Source organism: Aythya ferina (assembly GCF_964211825.1).
Source record: "Aythya ferina genome assembly, chromosome: 4".
Taxonomy (NCBI): Eukaryota; Metazoa; Chordata; class Aves; order Anseriformes; family Anatidae; genus Aythya; species Aythya ferina.
In genome coordinates this window covers 65,367,534-65,381,839 of record NC_140300.1, presented here as the reverse complement: position 1 = coordinate 65,381,839, position 14,306 = coordinate 65,367,534, and the positions used below count along the sequence as shown (strand labels likewise).

At 50.0% G+C, this 14,306-nt stretch overlaps 1 long non-coding RNA gene across 1 annotated transcript; it reads right to left on the bottom strand.

The window, feature by feature from the left end:
- Positions 1 to 3,183: 3,183 nt before the first annotated feature.
- On the bottom strand, positions 3,184 to 5,235 carry LOC311436546. The gene is made up of 2 exons (XR_014692932.1): positions 5,133 to 5,235; positions 3,184 to 4,485 (listed from the first exon to the last, which is right to left on the bottom strand). It is a non-coding gene; the product is annotated as an uncharacterized lncRNA (long non-coding RNA).
- Between the last annotated feature and the right edge of the window lie 9,071 nt (positions 5,236 to 14,306).

Here is a 14,306-nt window from a genome sequence, read left to right as displayed (position 1 = left end):
CTACCTATAAAGAAAAGTACAGAGGAGAAAAGGTCCATGAGGAATATGCTCAAAAAAGCATAAGAAGATGGTGAAATATTCAGGGTATTTTCTATAAATGTTTTCATAGCTCCCAGCTATTTCTGGTGTGGGGGTCTTTTTGAGGCCACAGTGATGTCTTTATGTTTAATGAACTCTGACGTGGAGAGATCTCGGGGTGTCTCCTGCTCGCAGATAGTTCAGGTTGCTGAAAGCCTCAGCCATGTGGATGCTGATGACCCCAACGATGGAGGTGCCACCAAATCTCTGTGCCCTGTCCCTGGCCTGCACTGCTCTCCCGGGAAAAATACAGAGTCCCCTCAAATCAAGGGGACCCTGGGCAACACTGCAGTCTTGTCAAAGCACCTGTTTGTTCCAGCCTCCCACCGGATTCAGGACACATGGATGTGAAAGGACAAGGCAAGTGGCCACAGAGCAAAAAATATTTCAGAGCTGAGAAGTACTGCCCCACAGTCTGCTCCAAGACAGACCATACAGCAAGGTCCTTACCATTTCCCAAGGCATCCCGCAGCACAGATCAGAGCCCCGTTCTCCATACAACTGCTAGAAAACCCTGCTGTCCAGCTGAAGACAGCTCACCCTCCAAAGATACCCATCAGGGTCAACCTGAGCAAAGCAGAGCCCACAGGGCCGAAGCAGGGTGAAGACAGCTGCCTTGCAGCAACCAACACCCCGACACCCCCTTGCTGGTGAGCACAATGTTCACAGCAATCCCCTTGGGCCCCGGTTTCCTTCCTAGCACCCAGTGACTGGCAGCAGGGAGCTCCTCATCTGCTGCGCTTGCCATCTTTATGGTCCCTGGCAGAGCAAAGCAGGAGCACTACCAGCAGGAGTTTTATTCCTCGGTGTTTGTGCAGCGACACTCCAGCACTATGGAGACAGCCCTTTTTGTACCACAAGAAATACAACAGCCCTCTCCAGCCCCACGCAGGGTTTGATGACAATTGCCAACACCGTGGCAGGTGTTGGGTCTGCGTTTCTCTACTTGCTGTGATCAATTGGCCTCTGGGAGGCTGTCAGAGTGCTTCTCCCTCCACGAACTCAGCTGAACGTCTCCCTGGTGGTGTTGCAGGTACCACCAGCGCAGCTCTGGGTGATGTGGTGACAAGGACAACGCGTGGCACCTTCCATCCCTCGCTCAACAGCACACTCGGTCGCTGAGGTTGGAGTTGGAGGAGGTTGAAACGCGTTGAAACGGGTGTCCCTCCTGGGCTGAGGGCGGCCACAGCCCAGCACTGCTTTCTCCATGAAGCCATCTCCAGGCAGTAAGCTCCCACCAGGAGGCAAGCTGAGAATAAATAAATCTGTTGAACCCTCCGCTCCTCCGAGGCAGCTTCTGCAGGAGAACTTCGCTCCAGAGACCAGAACAATTCTCACTTGAATGCTTTATGGCCGTGCAGGCAATTTAGCAGGCATGTACTAACTTTTAAGTCAACAAGATTTCTTAGACAACGAATGGCTCTGCACGCAAATCCTTCGGTGCTCCTAAACCTCCTGCTGTAGCAGCCCAGCGCTGGTAAACAGGGAGCCACAAAGACAGCAGGGAGGCGCTTGGTGGGGGTTGATACCAGGATGAGTGAGCATTTGAATTGTTTTTTCCCTTTTTTAGTTCTGGTATTACTGAAAGGAAACACAGCTTTTGTTCAAGCAAGTTGTCTTCTGAGTGGCATTTCTGCTTAGAGGAAACTAGGGAGGGAAGCAGAGAAGCGGCCCTCTGAAGACAGAGCGAGATGTTAGCGAAGAAAGAGGTCTCTGAGGGCCTCATCTTAGCCACAGTGATGCTGTCGGATTACTGTGGCTAAGACAATACTTAATTGTCTTAATTAATGCTGTGAGGAGACCAGGAGCTTGCACGGGCCATCCTCCTGTGAGGTGGAGGGAGTGGTCTCACATTGAAGGGGCTGGGGCAAGACCCTCGTGCTGTGTTACCCAGCTGGGCGTCCAAAATGCTGTGTGAGCACTCGCTCCCCTGCGTGCTCAGAGGGTTAAGTCCATAAAAACGGCAGCTGCACTTTGTCAGCTTGAGAAATCCCTGCCTCGGGATGAGAGAGTGGCAGCCAGCCTGCACCCTGCGCCAAGCTGAGCCACCGTGGGCTCTCAGGTTCCCTCTATCCGAACGCAGCACGGATCACTCGGCATGAAAACACCGCTTGGCTGCCCAGACACCGCAGATGCACAGCCACGCTGCAGGTCAGCCCTGACTGACCCTCGGCAGGCAGCTTCCCCCGTCACGGGTAGGAAAAGCAAGGAGAAAGAAGGCCTCAGCTCAGCTCCCTAACAAAACGAGAGCTGCACCAGTCTGGAAAAAGCATCCCCACCTTGAGGGGATTTGCATTTCTGATGCTCAGTCTGCCTGCCCGAGAGAACACCCTTGCAGGAGAGGCTGCAAGCAGAGAGACGTGTAACCCAGTCCTGTATAACTTACTCTAAATGAGGCACCACCCAACTCCAGCTGCAGCCAAACCAAAGAAAGGCTCTTTTCTTCTGAAATGCACCGGAGGTCATAAGCTGGCTTGTCTGGGGTTGTTTTTCAGCTCTTCTGCTTGTGTTCCTGCTTGGCTGTGTCTCCCTTTGCAAATTCCTCAAGTGGATCGCCATTGTTTCCTTAACGATATGAAGAAGGAAGAAGTTGGGATGTGGCCTTACAGGGAAAGAAAAGGAAAAAAAAAAAAGAGATGTAATTTATTGTATCTTGTACCAACTGGGCACTGAGAACAACTGGGAGCTTCAAAGCCATCCAAACCTCCATCAGCAGCTGGATTTTCCAAGGTACGGACGACCCAGCAAGGGGAACGGTTGAACAGTGACCAAGCAGGGTTCCCAGACGCAGTGCAGACCCCGCAAAAAAGGAGACTGCTCAACCTGAAGCCCGGGGAGACACCCAGCACCAAGCATTCCCATCGATTGGAGGCAGCGATCACTTTGTGGCCGAGCAGATCAAGCTGTAACTGCAGCCCCGGGGAAGCAGACCGCTCCAGACTGGCGCGGTTATTGAGTTGTGGGGATGAATAATCACCCAAACAGCTTCCTCCGGGCAATGCAGGGAAGAAATGTCACCAACCAGGCAAAAATTGAGGCCATATGTTTCTAGAATGCCCTTTGAAAGGCATGTGCTTCACGAAGCTGGAGGCAGCTGAAGCGCAGATTCCCAGCACAGCAGCTCCTTCTCTGGCCCGAGGGACTCCCCAAGCTCCCTTCTTCGGAACAAGGAGAATGCTGGAAAGAGCAGATGCTGGAGAACTGCCTCTGGCCTGCCCCAGCTGCCTGCGAAGACAGCTCCTGCGTGGCAGCAGCATCTCCTTCCACTTGGCAGGTGCTGACTGGGCCCGAGCCACAAGTCAGGCTCTATTTTCTAGGGGTCAGAAGAAGCAGCCACCTGGAATTACCACATAGCCCTTAACCGAAGACACTCTGCTATCCATTTTAGAGCTGATCTGAGAGCAGAGAGGTGCCAGCCCCTGTTCTCTGTGCTTCATTCCCCGAAAAAGCAGGGTGAGCATCGCTTTTTTATTCCATGAGGGAAGATCTTCTCCCACGGTGCAGTTTCTGGGAAGTCTGGGTCCTTTCCCATCCCGACAGCTAGCATTTTCCAGCCCTTGGGAGGCCTGTCCCTCGTTGCCTGTCTCTCTGTGTGCCATTAATGCTTTTGTGCCGGAGCTTTGGCTGCTTACCCCATCCTGAACAGCCCTGGCTACAGCTCCCACTTCTCCCGAGGGCACGCACCAAAGGCTGGGAAGCTGGGAGAAGGCAGAGCGAGCCCTAATCAAGCAAGACGGCTAGTTATTACCGAGCTGTTATTTCGACTGCAAGAAACCCTGGAGCTGCAAAACTGCTTGCCTCATGTATGTTCATTAGCAGCACGGATAAGAGCAGCATTGATTGCAGACTATAATTAGATCTCTGGGACCTTTCTGGGCTGCCTTCCTTTGGCACTGTGCTGCTTTGAAAGCACTTCCAATTTCTCATCTCATTCTTTTTTTTTTCTTTTTTTTTTTTTTTCTTTTTAAATTCTTTTCTGAATGATTGGGATGGCATTTCCCTATTCAGCAGACTTGGGGCAGTTCCTGTTATTTTCTCCATTGTGGCTTGCAGAGCTCTCCCCAGCTTGGTGCCACAAGACCCACACCACGGAGCGAGAAAAAGCTGCATTGTTTGGCTGCCCCGCGTCCCTTGGGCTGCGGGCTTGGCCAGGCTGCAGTTCTCTTCTTAGCACTGCATTGCCAGCCTGCCACGCGAGCCTCCTTGCTCCAGATAAGATGCCAGGACGCAGTTTCGTGGGCACCTTCCTCTGACGATGACTCTGATTTTCTTGGAATCGCTTTCTTAGCATATTCTGCTCAGCCAGCCTGGAGCCGTCCCAGAAGAGATGAGCGCAGTAAGCCGGCGCGAAGCACGTCCTCTTGGCACGGTGGCCTACATGGAAATTATTACTCCTCCTTCGCCGTGCTGGAAAACAAACTCAGCATCATCTCCGTGAAAACAGGAGAGGAAGAGCCAAGGGAAAGACCCGCAGCACAAAAGCCAGGTGCTCACGTATCGGCACTGCTCGTGGCAAGGTGGAGCCGGGGGCCTCCCTGCTTTTGGCCTCCCCTGCGCTAAAGGAGGGTATCCGAGGAAGTGTGCTTGTCACCTGGTTTGGAACACAAGCCCAAACCGACTGAAGTTAAAGCATATTTTTTGAGAGGGACTCTCTGTGAGGTCACTGAAGACAAAACATTTTGAGGAAGAACTATTTTTTGACTCCCTCCGTTTTCATCAGAATCACTGATCTCACGCTGATGTGTTATCTGAAGCAGATTTCCTGAGTGCCTGCCTCTTTCCAATAACTTCAGGCAGTGATACAAACCCTAGCCTCACACAATATAAGTTAATCACGCTGCTTTCTGCACTGTCAGCACGTATATTATCCTGCTGTTTGTGCTTCAAAGCAACGTGAATTTCGAGAAGCAATTTCACTTTTATTCCATAGCCTCCCCTTTGCTTCCCTTCCCCTTCCCTACCCCTAGATTGCTTTTCTGCTGGTTGAAAGTTAAAGCAGTGTAAAGTTAAAGCTCTGCGCTGAGAAATAACTTTGTGAAATGACACGTGCTTACACATGATATTTGTTCCCTGTGTGAGATCCAAGGCAGATCTTCAGAGCTCGGTGGCTCTCACATGGCTTTGCTGGTTGTCACTCCTCGGGACGCAAGGAGAACCAGTCTAGCAGAGGGAGCAGGTGCTTTATTCTGGGCGATTTTCTAATTACCTATCAGGTGTGCTCACGCGAACCACAGCACCTGGAGATGCAGCAAACAGGGTATCATCGGCAGCACACGGCCTGGCTGTAGCTGGGAAGTTTGGGTGTACAAGCAAGAGGTGAAAAAGAAAGGATGAGCTTGAGCCTCAGAGCCCAGCACAGGTCCTGACCCAGCTCACACTGATTAGCAAAGATTGGAGATCCAGATCTCCACCTGCACGTACAGCAGGAAGACCTTCTCTAAACTAAGCAGCATGAGTCTGGTCTCCCCACTGACTTTTAATATGCAGCTGATTTTTGACCCACAGACACCTTTTGGTACCCAACTCCCTTGAAGGTCTTACGTGTTGTCCACAGCACCTTGTAATAAACCAGGCATGGCAATGCCGGCAGAAGTACCTAAGCTGCAGGAGGGTAACATTTCCATCTAGTTAAGACAGGCTCCCTCTCTCCCAAAACGACCACGGGAATTCAACAAACCCACCCGGCAGAAAGAAGATCCAGCCACAACCCTTTCTGGCCCACGGCACCTGCCGAGGCGCTGCACGGTCTGCGCTGGAGTCAAAGTCCACCAGCGCAGGGACAGAAAGGCAGCAGCACCTGACTTTCCAAGGTAACCTGACCCCACTATTAAATGCCCACGCTGTGAATTATTAACAGCGTTCCACCCAGCGCCTTATCACGGGGAGCCTGGAAATAATCGCCTGCTTTCAAGGGCAAGTTCAGTTGCCTTTGTCTGACCTAGATTCTATAATTTCCCCCCAGCCCCCACCTGAGCATTATTTACACTTTCAAGCCGACACGCTTAGCACGTGGATTACCACCCTTCCATGAAAAGATGAACATGGGAGTGAAGGCCACTGCTCCCTGTCTTTTGGAAAGGGACGAACTGAAAGGGAGGCAGAAAGGGTGTGCATTTGCTGTGTTGTTTGTTTTTTGTTTTTTTTTTGATACGGTTTGGCACTGAAAATGCACATGCTGGAAAAGAAATTGAATGCTGAGAGGACGCTAAGGTGGAGACTAATTTGTGGGGCTGAGAAAGACAAGACATTTCAAGGGCCCCATCGCCCTAGAGTGCCTCACTTTCCCTCTGGAAACCCACTGCTGGTAGAGGAACCCATCACACCACCCTCGCTTCTCTCAGGGGCTGATCCATGCCCCAAATTTCTCCTGAGATTTCTCACGTCCACGTGGTACCTGGGCAGCTGGGTGCTCCTGCTGGCGGCGCAGGCTGAGCAGCAAGCCATGCTGTGACGTGAGAAACGTGACGGCTACGCTGCGCAAGGGCCTGGCTTCTTGCCTGACAATTGGCTCAAAGAAGAAGGAAACAAAAGAAAAAAAAAATTGTTTGCAAGAGTATCGTGGAGAGCCATCAAGACGGGGCTATTAATAACAGGCGAGACGTAACCTGCAGGCCACACCGAGGACGTGTCACAGGGCCTGTCGGTGAGGCCAGCCTCTGGTATGTGCCTGAGTGGGGACCTGCAGCTACTCAACCTCTACGCTGAATCTTGTGGTGCTTGGTGATGTTCTTGGGAAACACCCCAGGAGTGCTCCTCCCATTTACCGACGACATTCACTCTGCGCTGTGCCCATCCCCACCACTGTGAAGGATGCCACAATAGGCAGGCATCACCCTTAGTCCTCCCTCAGCTGAACTGCCATACCTAGAAACAGCCTAAAATAGCCTCTAGCTCTCTCTGGGCCATTGCTACCCAAAACAACCCATTGGCAGCTCTCGTGCGGCGGTGCTGAGGGTGCTACAGGAGCATACAGAGGCTCCGTGTCCAGCCAAAGCAGGCTGTAAATCCATCAGACAGCAAGCTGTGCTTGCCGCTGGGACATGTGAATCCTATCCCTGGTGATCACATACATTATGCTGGGAATGTGCCTGCCCAGCCCCTGCAGCTGCTCGGTGCCATGGAAGTCCCTCTATCCTCGGGACTGCCAACGCAGATATTTTTCCCCTGAATATACTGCATTTATTTGTAGCACCTCGAGAATTTTCCTTTCTTTGTTTTCTGGCCACCCTCCTAGGTTTTTTTTTGCAAGGCAATTTGGGTTGTTATTTCATGCCAGGCTAAAAATCATGGAAAGTTATTGCTTGAGCTACAATAGGGTCTCTGCTTGCCACTGAGATGTGCTGCCCAAAACTCCCCTTTATACAGCCCTTATTTATGTACAGCCCTGTGGCATACAGCCCACAGGTCATCTTTCTGAGGGATCCGCTCTGCTACCACCTCGCTGACCTCTGGTGATACCACACTGAGCACAAACCATTCCTCCACGGAGTCTGAGTGTCTCCCTCTCCTGCCAGCACCACGCAGAGACAATGCCGTGTTCCTACTCAGCAGCATTTTCTATAAACCACAGCTGGCTTCTAGTTCACAGCAATGGAAGCAGATCTCTTTATTTCACTGTTTTACTGGGAAATAAAATTATTCCACAGCATTTACCCCAAAAAAATCCTTCCCAGGTTTCTTTATGAGCAGGAATGGGAGGAAGACGCTGCTCGAGTTTCGCCTCCTCGAGGAGGTGTTGGGAGTGCAGAAGAGCAGAGCGTGACACAGTTAAACGAGAGCAGTGGCCAGGCTGCTTTCAAGACCAAATCCATCAGCCTACAGAGCCTGCTGTGCCTCCTGGACACCAACCTCAACGAGAATAGCTCTTGAGGCCAGCCTCTCAGTCCCCATGGGGTAGCCCCCTGGGAAAGCCAAACTGCGGGCATGGGAACCGTCTACCAGGCCAGTTCCCAGAGAAGCTCCCTCCCCATGAGCACCAGGCTCTCAGACCAGGGGGCAGAGAGCTGCGAGAGCCCCAGCTGCACGTGCGAACCAAATCCCCTCATCAGAGTGAAAGCAGGGATGGGCGTGAGACCACCAAACGTCACCCCAAATGCTCACTGCTGAGACGAGATGCTCCACACAGGGCAGACACCCAAGGGCCCAGCTAAACACATCTCCCTGTATCGAAAGGAGATGGGAGGAGACAGGCCAGTGATCTGGGAGGGCCTGGAAGCCACGCAGAGTGTCAGGAAGGGCAGCCTAGGAGAGAAGGCTGACAGGGAAAGGTAGATAAACCCAATCCTCTTCCTTGCCAGGGGCTTTGCTTGCCCCTCCTGCTACTTCCAGTACACAACCACCGGGAAAGCAGCCAGCTGGAGGATCTGGAGAAGGACACAGAGCCCAAAGGCCAGAAATGCAGGTGATGATGTCCCAGCAACACTTAATGGGGATGGTGGGAGACCGAGACTTCCCAGCCTGAAGGAAACCATAGTTTGGGGCCTTCTCCATTTGTATCACATGCCGTCACGGATCTGAGGACCTAACAGCAGGATCCCCCTGGACCACCATGGTCATCCTGCTCCACCACAGGGCTCCACATTAGAGGAAAGCAAGTAACTGGTGAGAGCTTACTGCCCTGCCAAAAACGGGAGAGGAACCTCAGATTGAGGCAGGATGTGCATTTCTCACCCACACAGCAAGCAGCCCTGCCCCACATATTCCCCTAAGGAAAGGAGGAGACAAATGCGTGCTACGCCCTGACCAGAAGCCGGCCAGCAGCTCCCAGCCAGATCGGCCATAAAAGTGCAAAATAACCCTGTCGTTCAGCCAAGCCATACCTCGTTCCTGTGGAAATAATTTACTAAAGCGTAGGCAACACCAATCAGAAGGCCCACGGGAAACGCCCCTAAAGACAGCTATAAAGCTCTGTCCAAGTTTCTTCCAGGATAGGTTAATAACACCATCTAAGATCACAGAATCATACAATATCCTGAGTTGGAAGGGACACACAAAAATCATTGAGTCCAGCTCCTGGCTCCACATGAGACCACTCAAAAATCAAACCGTGTTTCTGAGAGCGTTACCATCACAAATGGCCAGTCACTGCAGCAAAATTTTGTAATGCAGCTCTTTCTCCAGATGTCTGGACCTCGATTCACTTTCACTTTTACTTTCCATACTGTTTTGAGGTAAGGAACAAATGCAGACTCTGTAGTTTTCTTGGCACAAGCAAATCGCTCCCGACACAGTGTTTGAATTTACCTTGAAGGAGGTCTGAGTGCCTGCAGGGAATGCTGCCAGTAGAAGGCACAGCTATATTTTTCACCCTGCTGAAACCCAAACACTTGATTTAGGCCTTCTGCGTGCTCTTCAAGGAGGCTTTTAACAAAAAAAGAAGGCTTGGTACAGAAAACAACAGCTCTACTGCACTGGAGTCACGGGCTTCCTTGACTCACAGCATTGGCAGAGCTGGACTTCAGAGTTGGACGCAGGCCACGGAGACCTTAAAATCCCAGTAGGTTTGAGCCATGCTGTCTGGAAAGGCTCTCGGCTGGGCTCCGAGCCTGCTGCCCATTGCTAACTTGGGACAGGGTTATTGCCGTGTGTTGGCTCAAAACATTTTCTCTGTTTCGAGCAGTCATATTTTTTCCAGTTGTTGCAAGAGCTTTTCCTCTGCTGTTAACCTTTCCGACAGGGTCAGTCGAGAACGTGCAGGATATCTGTCCTCCCCGTTGGTGTGAATCCCACATCTCCTTGGTTTCTCCCAGGAGGAGATGGAGAGAGGACAGCAGAGGGAGGCCTCCTGGCCCCAGAGGTGAGGCAGGCCGCTAACCCAAGCTGTAATGCACGGCCTAGTAGGTAGCACCACCACCCTGTCCGACTGCCAGCTTTTACAGAGCCTGGGACTGGTTATTTAGGGAGAAAACCTTTAAATTTCATGTCCCCATGTAACAATGAAGTACGAAGGCCGTGCTGAGAGAGGAAGCAGGCCAAGGAGCAGAGGTGGTACCAGGGAAACCTAGAAAGGCAGGGAAAGCGATGTCTCCCACAAGGTGAGGAAGAAATGGCATCCCACGAGGTGAGGAAGAAATGGCATCTCTCTTAAGCAAGGTCATGAGGTTGAGAAAGCAGCCTCTGAAGGCACAAACAGATACATGCAGCTGGACCTTGGTGCAGAGGAGCCAATGCTCCTACAGACAGCAAAAGCCCAACACCGAAAGGAGCTGGCAAACTGACAACCCTCAGAGGTTGGCAACCCCTTTGAGCTATCCCAGAGGATCTCGAAGGATTTGGGGATGAAAGAAAGTAGTTAGCAGATCAAGGGGTCTGGAAAGGGAAACAGGCAGTGCAGCCTTTTGTGTGAATGGCTTCAGTGGCTGAATGCCAGCAGAACAATAGAGAAGCCAGTGACAGAGAAGAGGGAAATTTGGGCACCTGCCCAAGGCTACTGAGGAGCAGGTATGCGACGGAAAGATCAGTCCCACAAAGCTCTAAGGCCCAGCACCGCTTCTCTGCACTTGTTCTTTCAGTGAAGTGTATGCAGGATGGAGAAAACAGCACCTAGCCTAGCCCACACTGATGGGTCTGACCGTGACTGCAGAGGAATGCTGTGAAGCAGAAGCACGCACAATATATTAAGGCCACAGTGGACATTTTGGTATGATCACCAGGTTTTAAGCCTGTTGGCAAGGTTTCCAGACATGCAGTTTTCCCGTGAAGTCATCTGACGGACCAGGTCCGGAGCCAGAACCTCACCATCTTCCATATAGGGAATTAAACCTCCTGTGGTTCCATTCCCCCTGCTCCCTACATTTCAAAATAATGTTTAAAAATAGGATGTTTCTGAGTTCAGCCTAGGGAAAACCATAGGAACAGTTGCTACCCAAAACAGTGTTGCCATGAGTTGTGTATACCCGAAGACTGTAAAACGAGTGCAGAAAGCCAGTGACCTCAGGAGAGGTCAAAATGGCTGCAAAAGGAACCCTCTGCAATTCAAAGGATTCACTTCCTTAGCGGGTGCCTGCCAGAGGAGATGAACGCTTGTTAATTATTCAGCCCCCCCCCCAAAGTCATTAAGTATACTAGTAACAAGTTAGCTGAAGTCCTAATACCTTTTTTTTTTTTTTTTTTTTTTTTTTTATGCACATACTACATTTCCTTTCAAAAATATCTTCGCCATGCAAAAGAGCAAAAGCCGGCAGTGTTTGATTGGGTCTTTGCATGTTTGGCTTATGTGCATTTCAGGAGAGAGAGAAGTATGCAAACATGGGAACGGAGCCAGCACTTGCAAAATTCATGAGAAAAATTACAGCGTCTGCTTCTGCAGAAGCACTGGCTCTGGTGCATTTATAATTACACAACCAACCAACAGAAAATAGAAGCATGCAGGACGGCCACTTGCACAGAGCTGTCTTTCCCTTCTCCCTCCGGAAGCACAGGGACATCAGGTCTGAGCAGTTTCTTGGCCTCTGATACTGTATGACCAGATTAAGACAGATGAACAAGTCATCGGCAGTCTATCCATCAGCCAGAGCCAACTCAGTGAAAGAGAGCTCCTATGAAGGTCAGAAGCCTGCAGGAAGGAGGAAGCTGGTGCGGTAGGCGTTCAGTGTGCCACAGCACAAAACACCCATTGCTACTTCTCCAACAAAGAAATTGAGGCTAAGCATGCCAACAGAGGGAGTCCTCCTCTCTGGACTTCACAGTCCACCTGCTGGTGCAGGACCACTGATGATGAGAGCTTCCCGATCACCGATGGCCCCTGAGAGTGGACAAGCAAGGCTGGAGGTAGAGAGATCGAGGACATTCATATTGCTCCATGCCACCTGGCCAGGCAGTCCACCCCAGCAGTTCTGAGCTCATTTCCAGGACAGAGGTGGAGGAGGAAACAGGTTCTTCAGCTCCCAGTGCCAAGTCGGAGATGATGTGACCTACTGCCACAGCCCCACAGTGACCGGAGGTGAACACCAGGCAGCAACACCATATTCAAGCATACCAATATGGGATATGGTGAGGCTGTTGTAGCCCTGCTTTGGCCCACTGAAAGGCATTAAATCACACAACTCATCTCTTTCCCTTGGATTCTGTCACAGCATGAGACCCTGTGGAATCAGCTACGCATGCAGATGATGGTATGCCCAAGGTATTAGGCCAGTGACTTGTCACTGGCAGAACGGGTGCTCGCCACTCTCAACTCTTGCCAAGTTAAGCAAAGTGGTCTCGCTGTCTTTTGTCTACCTAAAGACCTCTTCTGTGTTGCTGGGAGGACAAGCAAAGTACAGATCATCTTCGAGTCAGCTACTTGGCTCCAGACAAGCCATGTAAAGCAGAACCCAGAACAGGAGCAACTCACCAGGAACTGGAAGGCCCTCCCAAGAAGAAGAAAGGCTCTCAGAAGCGCTCAGAAATATAGACAGCCTTAAAGCCTTGTGTTCGGTGACAACACAAGGAAAAGAATTTCTGTCCAGGATTGAGTTTCCTCTTCAAACACAGAAGAGGGACTGGCCCTGAATTTCTCAACAACATTGAAACTCAAAGCTTCCTTCTTGGTTGTTATTTTCTGTTAAGCACAAACCTTAAACTAGGTGTGCTTCCAGCAGTGTGTGTATTAATTATTGCAGCTGGCTTAAGTGATGGATAATCATTATGAAAATGCCTACAGTCGTGTAAGTGTCCATTGGAACCTATTTTCTGAACATTACTGTGCTCAGCTGTGGAGGTATTAGCATTTTTCATCCTCCACTGCTAGCTGTGCTTGCCACTCCACATGAAGTTGTCTAAACTCACCTGGTCAACAGTTTGTTCCAGTCTGAGCTGGAAAAAAGGATATCTGAAAAATGTTCTCTGCATGATGGAGGGTCTCATCTTGAGAAAGGTCATTGGAAAATACAAAGAGCAAAGAACAGGGGACTCTTCTCTTGTTTGAGCATGCACAATGTGGAAATCTATCCTCAGCCGATTCTTATAAAGTAAACAATCTAAAACACAATGTCTCTGCAAAACTAGTCCATATCAGGGAACTGCAAATACCTGAAAACTGGAATAACATGTTGAGTAAACCCTACTTTGGTACGTTCTTATATTTTTTTCTGGCTAGAGAACAAAAAACTTCCTATATAAGAATAAATCAATAATTCACTATCTTGGTAGTACCCAGACAGATTGAGAGTCTGTTACACCAAACATTGGCAAGTTTAGAAAAGAACCTGGGGCTAAAAAAACAAAACAAAACAAAAAACTAACTTGGGGAAAACAAGTATGGTGCTTTTTTGCTTTTTTTTTTTTTTTTAGGAGCCTCAGAAATAGCCGAAAATTAAAACTGACCTGAGCATCTCATGAGGTAGAACTTATGGCTGTGCACACCCTCCTGGGTTTATTTGTTTATTTCCAGAACTGGCTTCCAACTGGGTTTACTTGGGAAATATTTGTCCTTCTCATCTCTGACTGCTTGCGTGGCCCTGGAAATGGAACTTGGGATCAACTTGCACCCCTAAAAAGGGGTCTGAATACAGACACCAACCAAAAGTGTTAAGTTCAGTGCTTTGCCTTGACCCTTTCCTCAGTTTTTGCTTCTCTCAGAGCATACTCAGACTCTGCCTGCCTGATGTGACATTTTCCCTGGTGTCAAGATCTCATAAGCACCTTGAGTAATAATTTCCCCACACCCTTCTACAGTCATGGCCTACAGTCATGGCTCAGGAGAAAGGTATTTTTTTTTTTTGTGTCAATTTATTATTTTTGAGGGCCTATTTACATGTAATATCTGCTCACCCCTCACTCCTGCTTTTTGACATCTTCCTTATGGAGGCCCCCAAAATGGGCACAGTGCTCCCGATACAACCCTACAGACATCAAGCAGAGGGGAACCAATCATTTCCCTGCTCCCATAACCTGGGTGCAAGCTGAGGACTAAAGACACAAATCTCCATAATAACAAGGATAATCTTGGCTCATCCAAAAAATGGAGTGAAGCCAGATGAACCCCATCTAGAAAGTGCTTAGAGGTGAAGTTATTCTGAGAGGCTATGGACCCCTGGGATTGTGGCCTGCACGCAGGGTGTAGTCAGTGTTAAAGGTGAGTCTGGGTTTCTAGTTTTTGCTAGAATTATATTTGCATATTATCTATTCAGAAGTCTGTGAATTTTGTGAAATCTTATTTTCTGAGTCCCTTCACTCCCTGGAGAGTCCCTTTCCGACTGAGACTGCCAGCACTATCTGTTCTCCTGGGGAAACTGCCTGCCCGTGGC